We start from the raw sequence: 16,736 nt of genomic DNA, 5'->3' as shown, positions 1-16,736 counted from the left end.
CTAACTTTGTCAAACTTTTTCAAAAACTTGCTCAATCATTTTTCTACTTAAAAATATTTTTGAAACAAAAAACAAAACGAATTTTATAAAATTTGGAGCATGGTTTTGAAACCCCCATAAAAGTTTCAAAACCTTTGAGGCATAATGCTCAAAGTTTCAAGAAATTTTACCGGATTTAGAAACCCCATTTTCTAGTTTCAAAACCCTTTATGCATGGTTTTCAAACTACACTGTCTGGTTTCTAACGTCCTACCTGATTTCTAAACCCCTTGTTCCAACTTTATATTTTTCAACAAAGTTTCGAAACCTCCTCTAGAGGTTTCGGAATCACTTTGCAAAATGTAGAAATGGAGGGGAATAAAGGCTTCCAACGGCTATAATTCATCTCCAACGATCATAGAAGACTATAAATTCATTCTACACATTAAAAACGCTTCAAAGACACTTGAAGAAAGTTTCCACACCTATCCAAGCATAGAGATCAAGGAAAAGAGTTTATTTCCTTCATTTTTCTCTTGTACATAAGTGTATAGAGCTTAATTGTAGACTTTGTTTTATTCTTGTGAGCTTAAATATTTATAAAAAAATTAGAGTTGTAAATGTTATTGACCTAGAAAAAGAAAAAAAAATTAGTGAATTTATTAGAAAATCCTTAGTGTGGAGCTAAGGTAGTGAATGAAGACTTTGGTTGAGAAAGTTGAACCATTGTAAATCTTGTGTCTAAATCTTATCCCTTATTACTTCCACCCAAAGTTTTTTTAAAGGCTAATTCACTCCCTCTTGATGATTTTCGGTTGATCAATCAAACATAACAATATTATTTTAAAAGACATGGTTAAATTATGAACTTTGCAAGGTCAAAAAATATAATTTTTTGTTCTTTGAACTAAAATTCTATATTTTGAGGGGTCAAAGACAAATTTACTATTTGAATGTTGTATTAAGGGTCACTATTCATGTGCTTACGATTCCACCATCTTTGTTTGGCTCTTACAAGTCTAACATTGTATTTAGCTTATAAACTAAGGTCACAATATTTCTCTAAGGAATGTACGGATGGAAGGAAATATCCATTTCCAAATTTTTGGTATAATGTAATTTTAAGTTTTTATAAGTTTAATTCAAATAAAATTTCATTCTTATTCTTTCTAATTTTTTCTAATTTTTTACATTAAATTTATAATAAATCTTTAATATTTTGGACTTAAATACTTTGTCTCTATCAATGTTCATACTAATTTCATCCCTATCAGGATATATTTATTTAAAATACCCCAGCTTTTTCAACGTATGCTATTAATTTTTTTTATAGAAGCGGATAATTTTATTAAAACAGAAAATATCCAAATTACAATGAAGATTTACAATCACAATCGTAAATTAAACATATAATAAATATATTTTTCTAAACACGAAAAATCTAGTCACTTAAGACCACAAGGACCATACAAGGAAATGTTAAAAAACTAATCAAATAAACTCAGATAAAAGATAGATACGAACATATCTAATCGCATCGTGTTAAGATAGTGATATAAAAAACAAAAAAGAATAAGAACTTGATTTTTATTATTATCAACAAAAAGGCCAATATAACAGTCTTTAGCCAAAGGTTATATACAGTGTTTTGAAAACCAGACCGGACCGGCCGTTTCAATCGGGAACCGCTGCCTAGTCCGGTTCAATCTACACCGGTTGAACTGCTACTAGTGAACCGGTCGGAACCGCTGAACCGTTCGAACCGGACCTGTTGAAAACCGGAAAAAAAACCAATTTGTTTTTTTTTTAAAAAAAATTAAACCAAAACGTCGTTTGTTAAACGAGCCAAGTCGAACCGAGTATTGCTTCGAAATTTTAAAAGTAAGCTCACTCGACTCAAACTCACGAGCTAAAATTATCAAGTTCAACTCTAACTCGAAATATAATATTGAAACTTGAACTCGAAAAGGCTTGAACTCAAAAAAAATTTAGAAGCTCGATTGAAGCCTAAAATTCGAGCTTGATTGAAGTGAAAGAATAGTTCACTCAATACTCACCAAAAGGCTCCATGATTTTGAATGTCAAATTACCTCTATTATTTATAGAAGTTAATTGGGATGCTCTTCTATGTTTCTTAGCCATGTGGAATTGTTTTTAAAAAAACAATTAAACCAAACAATATCATTTTGTTATGATTTTTTAGCCCCAAATTTATTTTTTAATTATAGTTATATAATTATATTTATTATTTAATATGTTTTACCTTAAATATTATGTTTTAGTTAATTTGAATCATTTTGTTTCACTTGATTTATGGTTTTTTAACTTACCTTATATGTTATGACTTGCTTTGAATATGACTTGTGATATAAAAATTTTTTATTAAATATTTTTGGTATTTTTATTTAATTTTTTAAATAATTATGACGTCGTCCGGTTCTTCCGACCGGTCGGACCGGTTCGACCGGTTGAACCAGTGAACCGGTAGCATGGCCGGTTCGCTAACCGGTCCGATTCTGAAAACCATGGTTATATATCAGCCTTCAAGCAAGCAGGTACCGTAACTAAGTAACCAAACAATAACAACCTAACTACCTAAACCAGTCAAACTGCACCACGTGGCATTACTCGTTATTCACAACATTCTCTCTACTTTTTTTCTTTTTCTTTAACTAAACAAACATTAACCTTTTCTCTGAACAACTCAAACGCATGCTTCGATAGAGGTTTGGTCAATCCATCTACTGCTTGATGGCATGCAGGCACATAGATCACGATGAGTTGCTTGGCAGCAACTTTCTCACCACTAAATGAATATCTAGATCCACATGCTTAGACTGAACATGATAAATCGGGTTCGTACTCATGGATTGCTCCCGTATTATCACACCAAATAGTTGCTGCTCATTCTGTGCAACACCGAGATCAGCTAACAAAGCACTAATCCAGGTTACTTCAGCAGCTGCATCCGCGAAACTTCAATATTCAGCTTCCATAGTTGACCTTGACACCGTTTTCTGTTTCCTAGAATTCCATGACACCAAGTTGCCTCCTATAAACCCACAGTATTGCGACATTGATTGTCGATCATCAATACTGCCACCCCAATCAACATCAACAAAGGCGTAAACACTTACTCCATGCCTTGACGGTGAAAACATCATACCCTAATCAAGTGTTCATGTAATATCCCAAAATTTGGGTCCGTCGTCGGGTCGATTTCTAGATTTTCGGTAAAAATATTAATATTGATATTTTTAATTGATAAATATTTTCTAAAATGATTTGAAGGGGTTGAATTATTGATTTTTATTTTTGGAAATTTATAATTTGGCTTTAAAAGGTGACTAAATTAAATGAATTGGAAACTGTGTTTTTAGTGACTAAATTAGAAAAGATCACAAATAAAAAATCTATGAAGCTTATTTTACCAAGGCTTGTGTGGATGGTTTTTCCCTCTTGTCTTAACTGTATCATTCATCTCCTTTTTGCCAATTTTCCATCTAGATTCATTCTTTTAATATTTGTTTATTTTCATTTTTAATTTTCATTAACCGTTCCTTTCATTTTCTCTCATCCCAACACTCTTTTATTTTCTCTCAAACTCTCTCAAGTTCTCTCTAATGGCTGAAACTCTTCTTCCTTTTCTATTCATTTTTCATTAATTTTTGCTCATTTCTTCTCGATTTTCTCTCTTCAATCAAGATTGTTTCTTCTCCTTTTCTTCTTTGCCGATTTTCTTTGATCTCTTTGATGTTGCCATTGTTGATATTCTTCTTTCTTTCATTTTCCAGGAAGGTAATGCTCATTCCTTTGGTTTTTTGTGCTTCAACGATTAATGATTAAAGGTGATTGATGATTTTAATTGAACAATTGTTTTAAAGAGAAGTTGTGAATTAAAAGTGATTTTCAGAGGTTTTTAATGTGCTATTTTTCTTGATCACTTTTTAAGATTTTCTTCGGTTGAATAAGATGTTTTTGATGATATTATTATCATATTAAATCAGTTTTTCAATCTCATTTGATTTTGATGTGAAATTCTTCAAAACAAGCTTGATTTTGACGTTTTTCAGAAATCCGAAAATTAGAGTTAATTGATGTCAATTTAGAGGTTTCTAGATGAGTTTAGGTGCTGATATTAGTTGTTCTTGATCAGTTCTTGTTGGGGAAAAGTAGTGTCAATTGGATCAAAGGATTGGAGAGTTGTTTGATAAGATTTGTCGATCTTTCGGTTGATTTTTGTTTTGTTTTAGTAGCAGAATGTTCTGCTCTGTTTTAGATATTTTTGTTACATGTTGAATTGATTTCTAAGGTGCCTAAGGTGTGTATGATATGGGAAATAGTTCATCAATATTTGTTGATCGTTTGGTTAACGTTTGGGGTTGAATCGTGTGGTTGCGACATCGAGGTGAGTGGTTGTCTATTCACTTATGATGAACTTGTTCAATGTTGAATGAAGATTTAATTATGCGTGAACTTTTAATTTTATGTTCTAAGTTGGTATACTTGTTGTTGATAATTGATTGTGTGAATTCATGATGTGTAAATTAAAGTATGTGATCAATGTGAACATTGTATCTTGTGACATGACTTATGGAACATTGAAAGTGAATTATCGTTATGCGTATATGTATAAAAGTATGTCGATTACGAGTTAAGAATATATTAAAAGATTGTGATTGAAATAATCACATGAGTTATGATGTATTAATTATGAATTAAGATGCATTGGGAACAAGCATTATATGCAACCATGAGTATTAAAACATGTTGAGCATGAGCTATGATGTAATGGAAGCATGTGATCATTATTAGTGTATATATGTTATGACATGTTGACTATGAGTTATGGTGTATTGAAATATTTTGATTCATGGGATGTGAATTGGAAATATACAATTGATATGAAATGTGAATGTGAAATGTGAATGTGATGTGTTGTAAATGATGTATATAATTTTTAAAAAATGTTTTCCAAAAATCTATATATAATGTGAATGTGTGATTGGACGAGTCGACCATCTCACTGTCCATAATGTGGGTTGATCATGAAAACCAATTGTGATTGTGTTTCAAAATGAGTTTGAATTAATATATGTGAAAAACTATGCATCATTGACAACCACTCTTGGTAACTCAGATTAATTGGCTATTTGTTCTTAATGGGACCTATGGATATGAAAGACATGCCTAGGAAAGAGTACTCTATGTGTTTTGTATGTGTGTGTGATCGAGTTATATGGGGTTCATATAACACCCCCAACCCGTATCCGACCCGAATACGAGTCTGAGGTGTCACATTGACTTTTCAAAACATTTACTTGTATAAAATAATGAGTAATTTAAAACTTTTATAACATATAAATGACTAACTTACATAAAATACATTTACATTATTGCAAAAACCGATCAGAGCATGCATAATTCACTTATTCATCTACATATAACTTATTCAAAACGTTTACAAATTTATTTAGAGCTTATACAATATACTCTTTTGAATACATGCCAACTAGAACTTTATATACACAAATACATATTATTCACCTCTTTTCTGATCTGACATTTGGTAAGGAGAACTGACATGTCTTGCTCCACATTGCTCTTTACTCTTCTTTAAACCTACGTGTAAATCACTTACACGCTAAGTCTATGACTTAGTGAGGCAAATAAACATATAATGTAGACTATAACTTGTAATCATGCTTGAACAATTACTTCTATCATAGCATACTCTAACATATTTTCGTTTCATCCATCAAATCCATACATGCATATAACTATCTTCATTCCTATCATTATCATTTTATTATCATTCATATTTCTATTCTCTTATTCATATGATTTATTATGTTCATATCATATATCTTATAACATATACAATAATCATTAACACACACATATATCATGTCATATAATTCATATCCCATATATTGTATTCAATATTATCTCTTATTAGCCCATGTACACATGTAAGAACTGTAGATATGTGAGTCTATTGAGGTTGTGCACTATGTTGTCACCACAGCTCGTATAATTCCCACTAGGGGCGCGTAGAATTTGTCCTGAAGGACCACGTAGATGTCCCAAAGGACTACATATAACACATATGTCCCAAAGGACCGCGTAAACCCTTGACTCTTGGCATGCCAACTATACATCTAGCTCTCAGTACACATAACATGGGCATTTTCACTTATATCATTTCACATATACATTTTCATATCACATGTTCATATAAGCTCATAGCTTCTTTCACATATACATATAGACATATAACTTCTTTTCATGTAATTCATGTCACTTTTCATATAATTCACATGTTCACATATCTCTTTCAATATTCTTATAGGATCACATAGCTCATATATACATCACATAGCACATACTTCTCATAGATATATAAAAACATAGATCCTCATCACATAACTTATATTACATGTTCATATAATCATTTATATCTATACCACATAGTTTATATCACTTTCTCTTGTCATTACATAAGTCATTATTATTTACATAATTTATGATCATATAACTTATATCACAGAGTCACATCATCACATAAATTATATCACATAGAAAAGAAAATAACAATACATATTCATATACTAACGGCTACCAACTATACTTATTTTCATGCATTCATAAAATCAGAACATGGAAATAGACTCATTGCAAGTCTAATTTCCATATAATCATATACTATAATCATATGCACTCACCTTAGCCTTGTTTACTTTGAATCAGTCCTAATCCTTCGATTGTTTCGAAACAAGCTTTCCATCTATATCTACATGGTAATAAATTGATACTTATCAGTATACTAATTAACTATCACTTCTTAGGCTAAAAGAAAGACTAATTTCATCTCTTAATGAAGGTATGTATCGATGCACTACACCATGTATCGATGCACTACACCATGTATCGATGTATCCCTTGACGGGTGCATCGATGCACTATCTATGCATCAGTGCATAAATCCTATTCGATGTTTGTATTTTAAGCAGGTGCATCGATGAACTAATTGCATTCGATGTTCATTTATTTGAGAGTGCATCGATACACATTGAATGTGCATCGATGCACACAGCCCATAAATGTTACTTTGAGCACGAAAATCCCATCCTAATCCTCTCAACTCTTTATTTTTTTCACCCCTTTTTATATTCCCAACTTTCATACACATATTTACACTCATTCTTACTCAATAATCACTTATTTAACCTCCAAATCATATCCTTTATATGGCATTCAAGAACTCACAATCTTTAATCTCTTCTAATTCCATCATCTTTTGATTTTAAGATAACTTAAGCTTTCCTTAAGCTTAATTATCATCTAATAATCATAAACCAATCTTAAATTTAACAAGAAACTAACTAACCAGAAACTCACCTTTGTTTTGGGTTCCCACGCATGAAGGAAGAAGAAGAGAAGAGAACTCTGGAAGCTTGTAGATTCTCTTCCCTTCCACGTGGTTAATATATAACCTTTCTTTAATTTAATTATTTCCCTTACAAAAGACCCTTTTGCCCTTCACTTCATCTAATAATTACTTACCTTTTTAGGTAATATTGCCAAATGAATCATTGAACTATTCCATTCTTCTACTTTAGTCACCAAGTTCTAAAATTTTACAATTTAGTCACTAACCCATAGATTGGGATGTTATAGTTCAATTAATGCATTGAGCTATGGTCCGAGAAGACATGAGGTAAGGTTGGGCATTGAGTTGCCCTATAATTTTGTGGTTTTGGAGCTATGTGAGCCACAAATAAAATGAGAGTTGTATGAAGTACATTTATCCAATGAGTGAGTTGCATTTTGAGCAAAGGCCATTGATCTTTAATTGAAACAATGTATGTGGAATATATGACTTTGCCTAAAAGGTAATTGTGCATGAGTGCATATGATTTGCTGCAAGGTATATGATGATGTAAAACATGATTATAATCTAGATTTTTTGTGCATCTATGATGCATTAGGTGAACATTTAAGCATGACATTAAGATATGATCATTGAGGTAAAAACAAGTAAGGTTTCATGGCATTTAGGTATGCTTTCCTTTAGCCTTGTAACATGCGTCATATTTGAATGTTTAGTCATTAACCTAAAAATTTGCATGCCACTAATTAATGGGTAATAATGAATATTGGTAACTTTAAAATGAGAAATTGACTTGAACAAGCATTTAGTTTGAAATGTCCAAATTACCCTTGCTTTGTGAATGTCGTTTATCTCTAGTTATTCAATTGGGTAAATATTGCGATTGATATTCTTGATAGTTGTTGCTACGTGTTGAGTGATGTATGCTTTAAATTTAAATTGCTTTCGCTTATCATACATGTTTAGGGTTTTTTGTTCTATCCAACTTGATTGTAATCTAAAGTACGCTCAGGTATCTGTGTTAATCTTCGTAACTGGATATTGGGTGTTACAGTTCCGACCAAGTATCTTCAAATCCGTTTGACAACTATAAGATGCATTTCACAAGGAGCATGCATGAACTGAGAAACTTTGTTTACACTAAACATGATATCAGGTCGGGTATGTCAAACGTAGAGCAGAGCATCTACAACACTGGGAAACTCATGAGCATCATCGAGTGGCTTCCCAACCTCTTGAGACAATTTGGAAGAAACTACCATAGGAGTTGAAGTGGGTGTTACCTTGCGAGTTGATTCTTATCAAGAAGCTCCGAGATGATTTTGTTCTGACTAAGAATGAGTGCACCATTACACCGGGTAACTTCTATCCCTAAGAAGTAACCAAGAGCACCTAAGTCCTTTAGGGCAAAAACATTGCTCAACCTCTTGATCAGTTCTTCAACTTCCAGAATTGAATCCCATATAACAATGATGTCATCGATGCACACAAGAATATAAGTACACACGCTATCACAATTTCGAGTAAACAAGGAACAATCAGCTCTAGATTCATAGAACCCCATTTGCAATAGGCTTTCCTTCAACTTCACATTCCAGTTCCGAGGTGCTTGCTGTAAACTATAGAGAACCTTTTGAAGCTTGCAAACCAATCAAGTTCCATCAGCAGTACTTTGTTCAAACCCTGGAGGATGCGTCATATAAACATCCTCACTCAAACCTCCATTCAAGATCACGTTATTGACATATACTTGACGTAAAGCCCCTTGCTTCTCAACGACAAGAGACAAAATCACATTCAAAATGGCGAACTTAACCATGGGACTAAACGTATCTTGAAAATCATAATCGAGAATTTGAGAGTATCCCTTCGCCACTAGATTATCTTGTGTCGCTGCACTGTACCATCTAGATTCATTTTCAACTTAAAGAGCCATTAACAACCGATAGGTGTTCTCCCTTCTGGTAACTCAACTAACGTCCATGTACCATTCTTATAAAGAGCCTCTAGTCCGTCTCGAAGAGCCTCTAGTCCGTCTCGAACAGCCTTCTCCATAGTACTAAATTATGGGCACAACGCAGTGTAACACCCACATCGTAACGTTTTTGAAGGTTACCGCGATGCAATATCGGAGCAACGCAATAAGGGAACCGCATCATGATTGTTGCGGTAAAAAACCGTTATGTAACACCGTAACACGCTATAAATTGCGCCGCAAAGCCGCAACAAACTTTAAATTATCTGAAATATAAAATAACATAGATGAATTATTCTAATTTAATTCTTGAAACTGTATTATAAATATATATCATTAATAATATCATAATAGTTATGTTTAAAATTAATTACTTAAATTTGAATTAATTCAATTATTTATTAACGTTATTTTAAAATTAAATTAATTTAAATTTAAATTTAAATTAAATTTTTCCCATATCTAAAATTGATGTGATTAATTTTAAAAAATTATGTATAAGAGAAGAATTCACTTTATAATACTATAATAGTATATGTATTTTATCTATTTACTATGAAACTATAAAATTTTATCTAATCTATAATATGAAGAATAAATAAATAAATAAATAATATTATAAATATAATAAAAAAGGAATATATTCTTTGACAAAATAAAAAAGTGATGGTGTGTGTGCGCAAAGACGAAGCGTAGAAAAACAAATAATTGATAGGCATGGTTACATAATTTGGGATTAGACCAATGCAAATAAATAAATAAATAATATTATAACCAAAAAAAAATGAATATATTCCTTAATAGTGTGTGATGATGATGATGATGGCAACGATGATGATGGTTGTGATAATCATGGTGGCGATAATGAAGGTATGTACCTACCAGAATATGAATACATTTATTCTACTGCTTTTCATGAAGATCAATGTACGTCCAAATATCCTTACGATGATAATTCAGGTTTGTATAGAATAAATGCATCACAAAATAGAAGAGATGATGATGATAGAACTCATAGGAGAATGAGAGAATTCTTTTATGATTCATTTGCAGGTTCATCGTTATATAGTTCAGTTACAAATGATAATGAAATTAGTGAATCATCTCATGGTTCTCATTCTTACCAATCAAATTCATATTATCCACCCTATCTTGAACAAAATCTAAGTTATGGATTTTTTTTGTCATTTATCATACAACATGTTTCTTATCAAAACCAAGACAATGACGAAGATGAAAATACTTCAGATCCGCCACGCTATTCATTTTGGTGGTAAACTGTAAGATATAGAATTTTATATTTGTAGTATTTTTTTTCTTTATAAGTTTTGTAAAATGAATATTTTTATGTTACAATATAAAAAATTGGTTATAATTTTAATGATATTTTTTATATGTTATTCATTAACATTATAATTGTTATTACTCATTATCTAATATGATAACACTTCTATAGTTTATATTTGTTTTTAATAAATTTTTATCTATGAAATTAAATTTTTATTTTCAAAATAAAATATTAAAAAAGTATATTAATATTAGTATATTAAAAAATAACTGTAAAATGTATAAATATATTATTTTAGACATATTGTGATTTTTGAGGAGGAGATCACACCCGCGACAACCGCAACACGTTACGTAACATCCGCAACATTCGTAACCGCGACATCGCAACCGCATCCATAACAAAATCCGCAACCGCAATTTAATACTATGAACTCCTCCCAGGCACTCGACCGCATAGCTTCTTGTATGTTTGTAGGAACCTTATCCATTCATCAAGATAACTGGTGAAAATTTCTGGTTTGTAGTGCCACACTTGCTCCGAGTTAACATTGGGTGTCGATTCCCATTTACCAAGTCATCATCCTGACGTTGAACACAAGCTGGATCGTTATCAACAACTCCCACCGATTGATTTGAAGCGTTAGTATGAGAGCTGGGTAAGGCAAAAAGCGAGCGAGAATTATGTTCACCAGAAGAAGAAGAATCGGAACTATCTTAAGATAAAGATGAAGCTCGACTAGGAAGAGAACTAGAGATAGCATTACCACCATCGGTCAAAGGAGGGCTATGCACGAATTGATTGGGCAAAGAATTCAAATCAGATCCATTAGATAAGACAGCTCCTCCAATAGGAACGATGATGATGACATCATCATAGTACATTCACGTGACTTAGAGAGGTCTGCCACTATCTCAATAGCTCGTATTTTATTGATGGCAGCTGAAACACCGGATTTGACCTCCGCGAAAGGAAAATTCAACTCATCAAATATAACATGTCTCGAAACAAAAATACACCCATCTGTAGCCTAGAAACGTGCTTGCTTGAGACCGAAACATCATCTTGTGTTGCAGAAACAACCTTAAATGTGGAAAGCAACGAAAACCAAAGACTTTTATCGAGCTGTAATTCGGTTTCTTATCATATAACTTCTCAAAGGGAGACACCCCATACAACACTCTTGTAGGCAATCTGTTAATAAGATGCACAACAGTTGTGACCGCAAATGACTAATATCTTATAGGTAGAGAAGGTTGAGCGAGTAAGACAGGAGCTAGCTCGACCAAATGTTGATGTTTGCATTCCACCAAGCCATTCTGCTCCGACGTGTGAGGACAGGTAATACGGTGCATAATTCCTTCCTTGAGCAACTCGGCAGAAAAGCTCCTATATTTGCCATCCCAGTCACTTTGAATGGTTTAATCGATAAGCCAAACTGGGTTGTCATAAACTGTTGAAACAACCGAAAAGCATTAAACCTTTGAGACTTGTCTTTAAGCAAATAAACCCAGGTAAATCGTGTGCAAGCATCAACAAAAGTAACGTAATAGCGGAACCCATTCGACGATACATGAGGTGCAACCCAAAAATCCATAAAAACAAGTTCAAAAGGAGACTTATACACCGTTTGAGAATATTGAAAAGGCAATTTGTGACTTTTTCCCATGCAACAAGCTACACACTTATCATTCACAACACTTGGTAACTGTACATTTATGGAGTTGCAGACATTCTTTAACATATTAAAACTGGGATGGCCTAGCCACCTGTACCAAAGCTCATATTGACTACAGAATGCTGAATTTATTTCAGCCTTATTATAAGTATTAACTCTACAATTCATACCAAAGGCATAAACCCCATCAAGTTGTTTGCCTTTAAGAACTGCTCCACTGCCTTCATCAAGAACAAAGCAAGCATCCACATGGAACTCAAGAAACACGTGATTATCTCTAGCAAGCTTCGACACCGAAAGTAAACTTTAGTTATTTTTGGAACATGCTATAGATCATTGAGTAACAAGACTTTAGAAGATGATTTTAATAGAGACTTACCAACCATGTTCACCCCAAGAGATACACCATCCCCAACAATTAAATTACATGGACCGTTGAAAACTGTAGGCTGCACCAAATTGGCAGCATTGGGTGTGACATAATGAGTGGCCCCCGAGTCCACTACCCACTGATCATCACTATTAGAACAAGAACAAGCACACCCATTGTTGTCTCGGGAAGCATAATGAGCACTTGCAGAATCATCCATAACCCGAGACTTATCGTTACTAACACATGAAAAATCCCGATCAAAACGATACCAACATCTATCGGCTAAGTGGCCGATTTTGCCACACAATTGGCATTGCACACTGTAGACACCCGTTTTTGTCTGGGTCTAAAATATATATATATATATATACACATTATTATTATTATTTTATTACATTTTGCAGGCTTCACCAAAGCCCAATTACAACCCAAAATGGGCCCAAATTACAAGTTATTTGACCCAAACCCGGAGCCCAACAGACCCGACCCGGTTCAGTCCCACACCATCCCTGATGCTGTCATCACCAACCTCCTATGCAACTCTATCCCATGCCCATACCCTGATACTCCAGTCACCCATGCCCTGTCAACATTTCATCAAACAACAAATCACCACCAATCACAGGCAAAGAAGATTAAAAGGGAAGCATTCGATGAGGATAGGGTGGTTTTTTTTTTCGGTGGGGAAAAACAATGTAATAGAAAAAGGGGGAGACCCCGATTCAAAAAAAAAAAACAATGAAAAAAGAGGGGCTCTCATTTTTTTGGTAGGGGAAAAACAATTGTAACAGGGGTTTTTCCCCATTGTTTTAAGCAATAAAGCAACCATAAATTTTCCTCTAATATTTTTTGATGGATTTTTTCTGACGATCGGGAACTCTTTTCGAAGATCAGAGCGGTGAGAAGAGACACATCGATGAGGCGAGCAGCATATTTGAAAATTGGGACAATCAGACGGTGGACGATAGCGGATCGGAGAGAGGAATGTTGAACGATTTTGGCTAGATTCGTGGAGTTTGGGGTCGATTCTCGCGAAACTAACCCTAGATCGGAGACGGGGAGACCGAGACGGACCTCTTGTTGTAATTTAGTGGCCATCGGCCACCGACAGCGATAGACGGTATGGCGGCGGTAGGCGGTGGACGGCACGGCGGCGACAGGCAGTGGACGACACGAAAGCCAGCGAGGTGCGTTGCCGACCACCAACCGATTTTCTAGTGAGAGGGAATACCCTCTCTCTCTAAAAATAATTTAAAAAATGAAATGAAAAAAAAGAAAAAGATTGATATTTATAGAAAACTTAAGGGGAAATTATACTTAGGTCCCCCTAAGTTTGGCGTGTTTTTGTAAAATAGTCACCTGAAGGGACTGTTTTGTAATTTACCCATTTTTTATGCATGTTATATATTTTTGGTTTAATTTTTGTTTGGTCCCTTTACTTTTAGGCGTGTTTTGCATTTTGGTCATGTGTGGTTACTGTTTAAATATATTTTAATACTTAGGGACTGATTTAGTGATTTTCCTTTTTTACTTCTCAGCACTAACTTTTTTGTTTATTTTCTTCCAGGTCCATATACTTCATGTCGCATTTTACAGTTTAGTCCCTGAATCCCTATGTCCTATTTATTTTATTTTTAGCACTTTAGTTTTATTACTTCTAATTTAGTCACTAACATGTTATATTCTCTATTTTATTTATTTTAATTTTGGCATTTTACTTTCTGCTTCTTTTGTTTTAGTCACTAACTTTGACTTGGAGATAACTTTGATTTTATTCCCAGTTTAATTCCCTATGTTTTGACTATATTAAGTTTTAGTCCAATAATTATTACATAATAGGGTTTGTAATTTAATTTTATTATGTTTTAATACTCATGTTATGTGATATTTGTATATTAGCCATGACTTGTTATATGTTTATTATTATACCTCTAAAATTTGTTGTTTTGCTATTCAGTCCTTATTTAATATGTATGATTGAATATTTTTTATTGGTATTCTAATTCATCATGTTTGTAAATTATCACTTATGTGCCTAATATGTATGCATGAGTATATGTGATGTTAATTTTTAACCTTACATATTTATGTATATATTTGTTAGTTATTATAAATGCTTATCTATTAACTAAATTTTATTCGAATATTTTCAAGAACACAGATTTGTAGAGTGGGTGTGGAAAACATCACTTGATCGAAGTGGTGTAATCCGATACGACATTCGAACGAAATGTGAACTTGAAATAAAATTGATTTTATCTTGGTAATTAATTCTTTTTATTTTAAGTTGAACAATGCAATGCATGTTTCTAAATAGCGATTTATTTTATGCAATAATATCGATTTTCAATTTATATTCTATTCGCGTTTTATCGAAGAGGGAATATTCTTTATGGATAAGAAATAATCGAAATAGCTTTCCCGAAGGAGGATTGCTAATCTTGAGATTTCTTTTCAAGTTAAAGAATTTTCTCTAATTAATTAATTCAAAGCAAATTAATTAAACTCAATAAATAAATCATATTTTAACTTTTTATTCGATTCATGATTTCCACCATTTTGACAATGTGTAAGCGACACAATACCAATTTTGGGCGCTGTGGGGGTATTAATCATTCCCTACGCGTAACCGACTCCCGGACCCATCAAATCAAATTTCTAGTAAACACATACCATTTTTGTCTTAAAAAATGAGTTTTCTTTAAAATTGTTTTAAAAGACGTGTTTAGGTATTCGACCTACCTAGCCCAAAGGTCGATGGCGACTCCTTTTTCAAGTTAATACAAATTAATTCAAAATCCACCAAATTTTCAAATAAAACTCATAATCGTTTTTAAAATAATTTTTAATTGTTTTTCAAAAAATGGTTATAACAACATGGCGACTCTGCTGGGGACCTTTTTTTAGAGAGACGGACTGTAAGTCGCTTACACATTGTCATTGTGGTGGAAGTTATGAGTTCGAGTCTTTAGTTAAGTTATGATCCATTTATTGAAGTTTTTAATTTCTTCATTTTTTGTCATACTAATATTTAATTTTCACTTTCAGCTCTGTTCAAGTTTTTGAGAGTTTTTTCGTTTCCTTTTGAGTCGAAGGTTTGTATGTTCCTCCTCACACACATCACGTGCATTTGCATGGCATAAGCTCCAGACCCGAGCTTCGTTCCAGGTAAGTCAGGGTGAATGCTTTACTCTCGTAAGAATTTATTCTTCGTATGAGTTTTAGCAAATAACCCATGGGATACATACCTTATACCTTCGTACGGATTTATTCCTCGTATGGGTATAAGGCACTGAATCCCATTGAATTGAACTTGTTCCGTTTGAAACCTGTAATGGGTGAGGATCGAGGGTTTGGCAGCCCAAGGGGGCACCGACATCAAGGACAATCCGAGTACCTTTTCCTCATAGACCCAAAACCATGAATATAGTGAACCGTAGAACGGTCATCCTAGGTATAGCCATACCAAACCTCTTTCCGTCAGTAGGTACCCCAAAATAAGTGTACACAAAGGAGGAGCGTTTCTGAACTTTTACCTTTTGCTTTAAATTTTGTTGAATAAAAGCATGCGAACTAGATACCATGCGGTTAGGACCAATTTCTTGAAAATAAATTATGTTGGGTAGAAAGCATGTCCGGGTAGGATTGCTAACTAATGAAAGCATGCTCGGGTAGATACCATGAATGGGTAGGTGTTATATTTATCTTTAAATAACATCTTTAATTTTATTGATTATCTTGCCCGCACTAACTTATTTCTTTTCTTTTTTTTCTTGTGTCATTTTTCATCATTCTTTGCATTGCATTTCATCGACATAGCATAATGCGAAAATGTTGATCCGCAAGGGGATATTCAAGAGAAATTTTTCACAAGAAGAGATAAAATTTTTCAATCAAGTGGTCGCGTACACAAACATGCACCGAGGGCTAAGAGAAGTTCAGAGAGTAGAAGAAAGAGACTTGCTATAAGATCGTTCAACATTTGAGATTGGAATTATGATCCATTGATCCGAGGAGTAATCCAACAGTAGATTATTATTTACGATCATC

This window comes from Hibiscus syriacus, unplaced genomic scaffold, assembly GCF_006381635.1.
Source record: "Hibiscus syriacus cultivar Baekdansim isolate YM2019G1 unplaced genomic scaffold, ASM638163v2 tig00110831_pilon, whole genome shotgun sequence".
Taxonomy (NCBI): domain Eukaryota; kingdom Viridiplantae; phylum Streptophyta; class Magnoliopsida; order Malvales; family Malvaceae; genus Hibiscus; species Hibiscus syriacus.
This window is presented reverse-complemented; position numbering follows the sequence as displayed.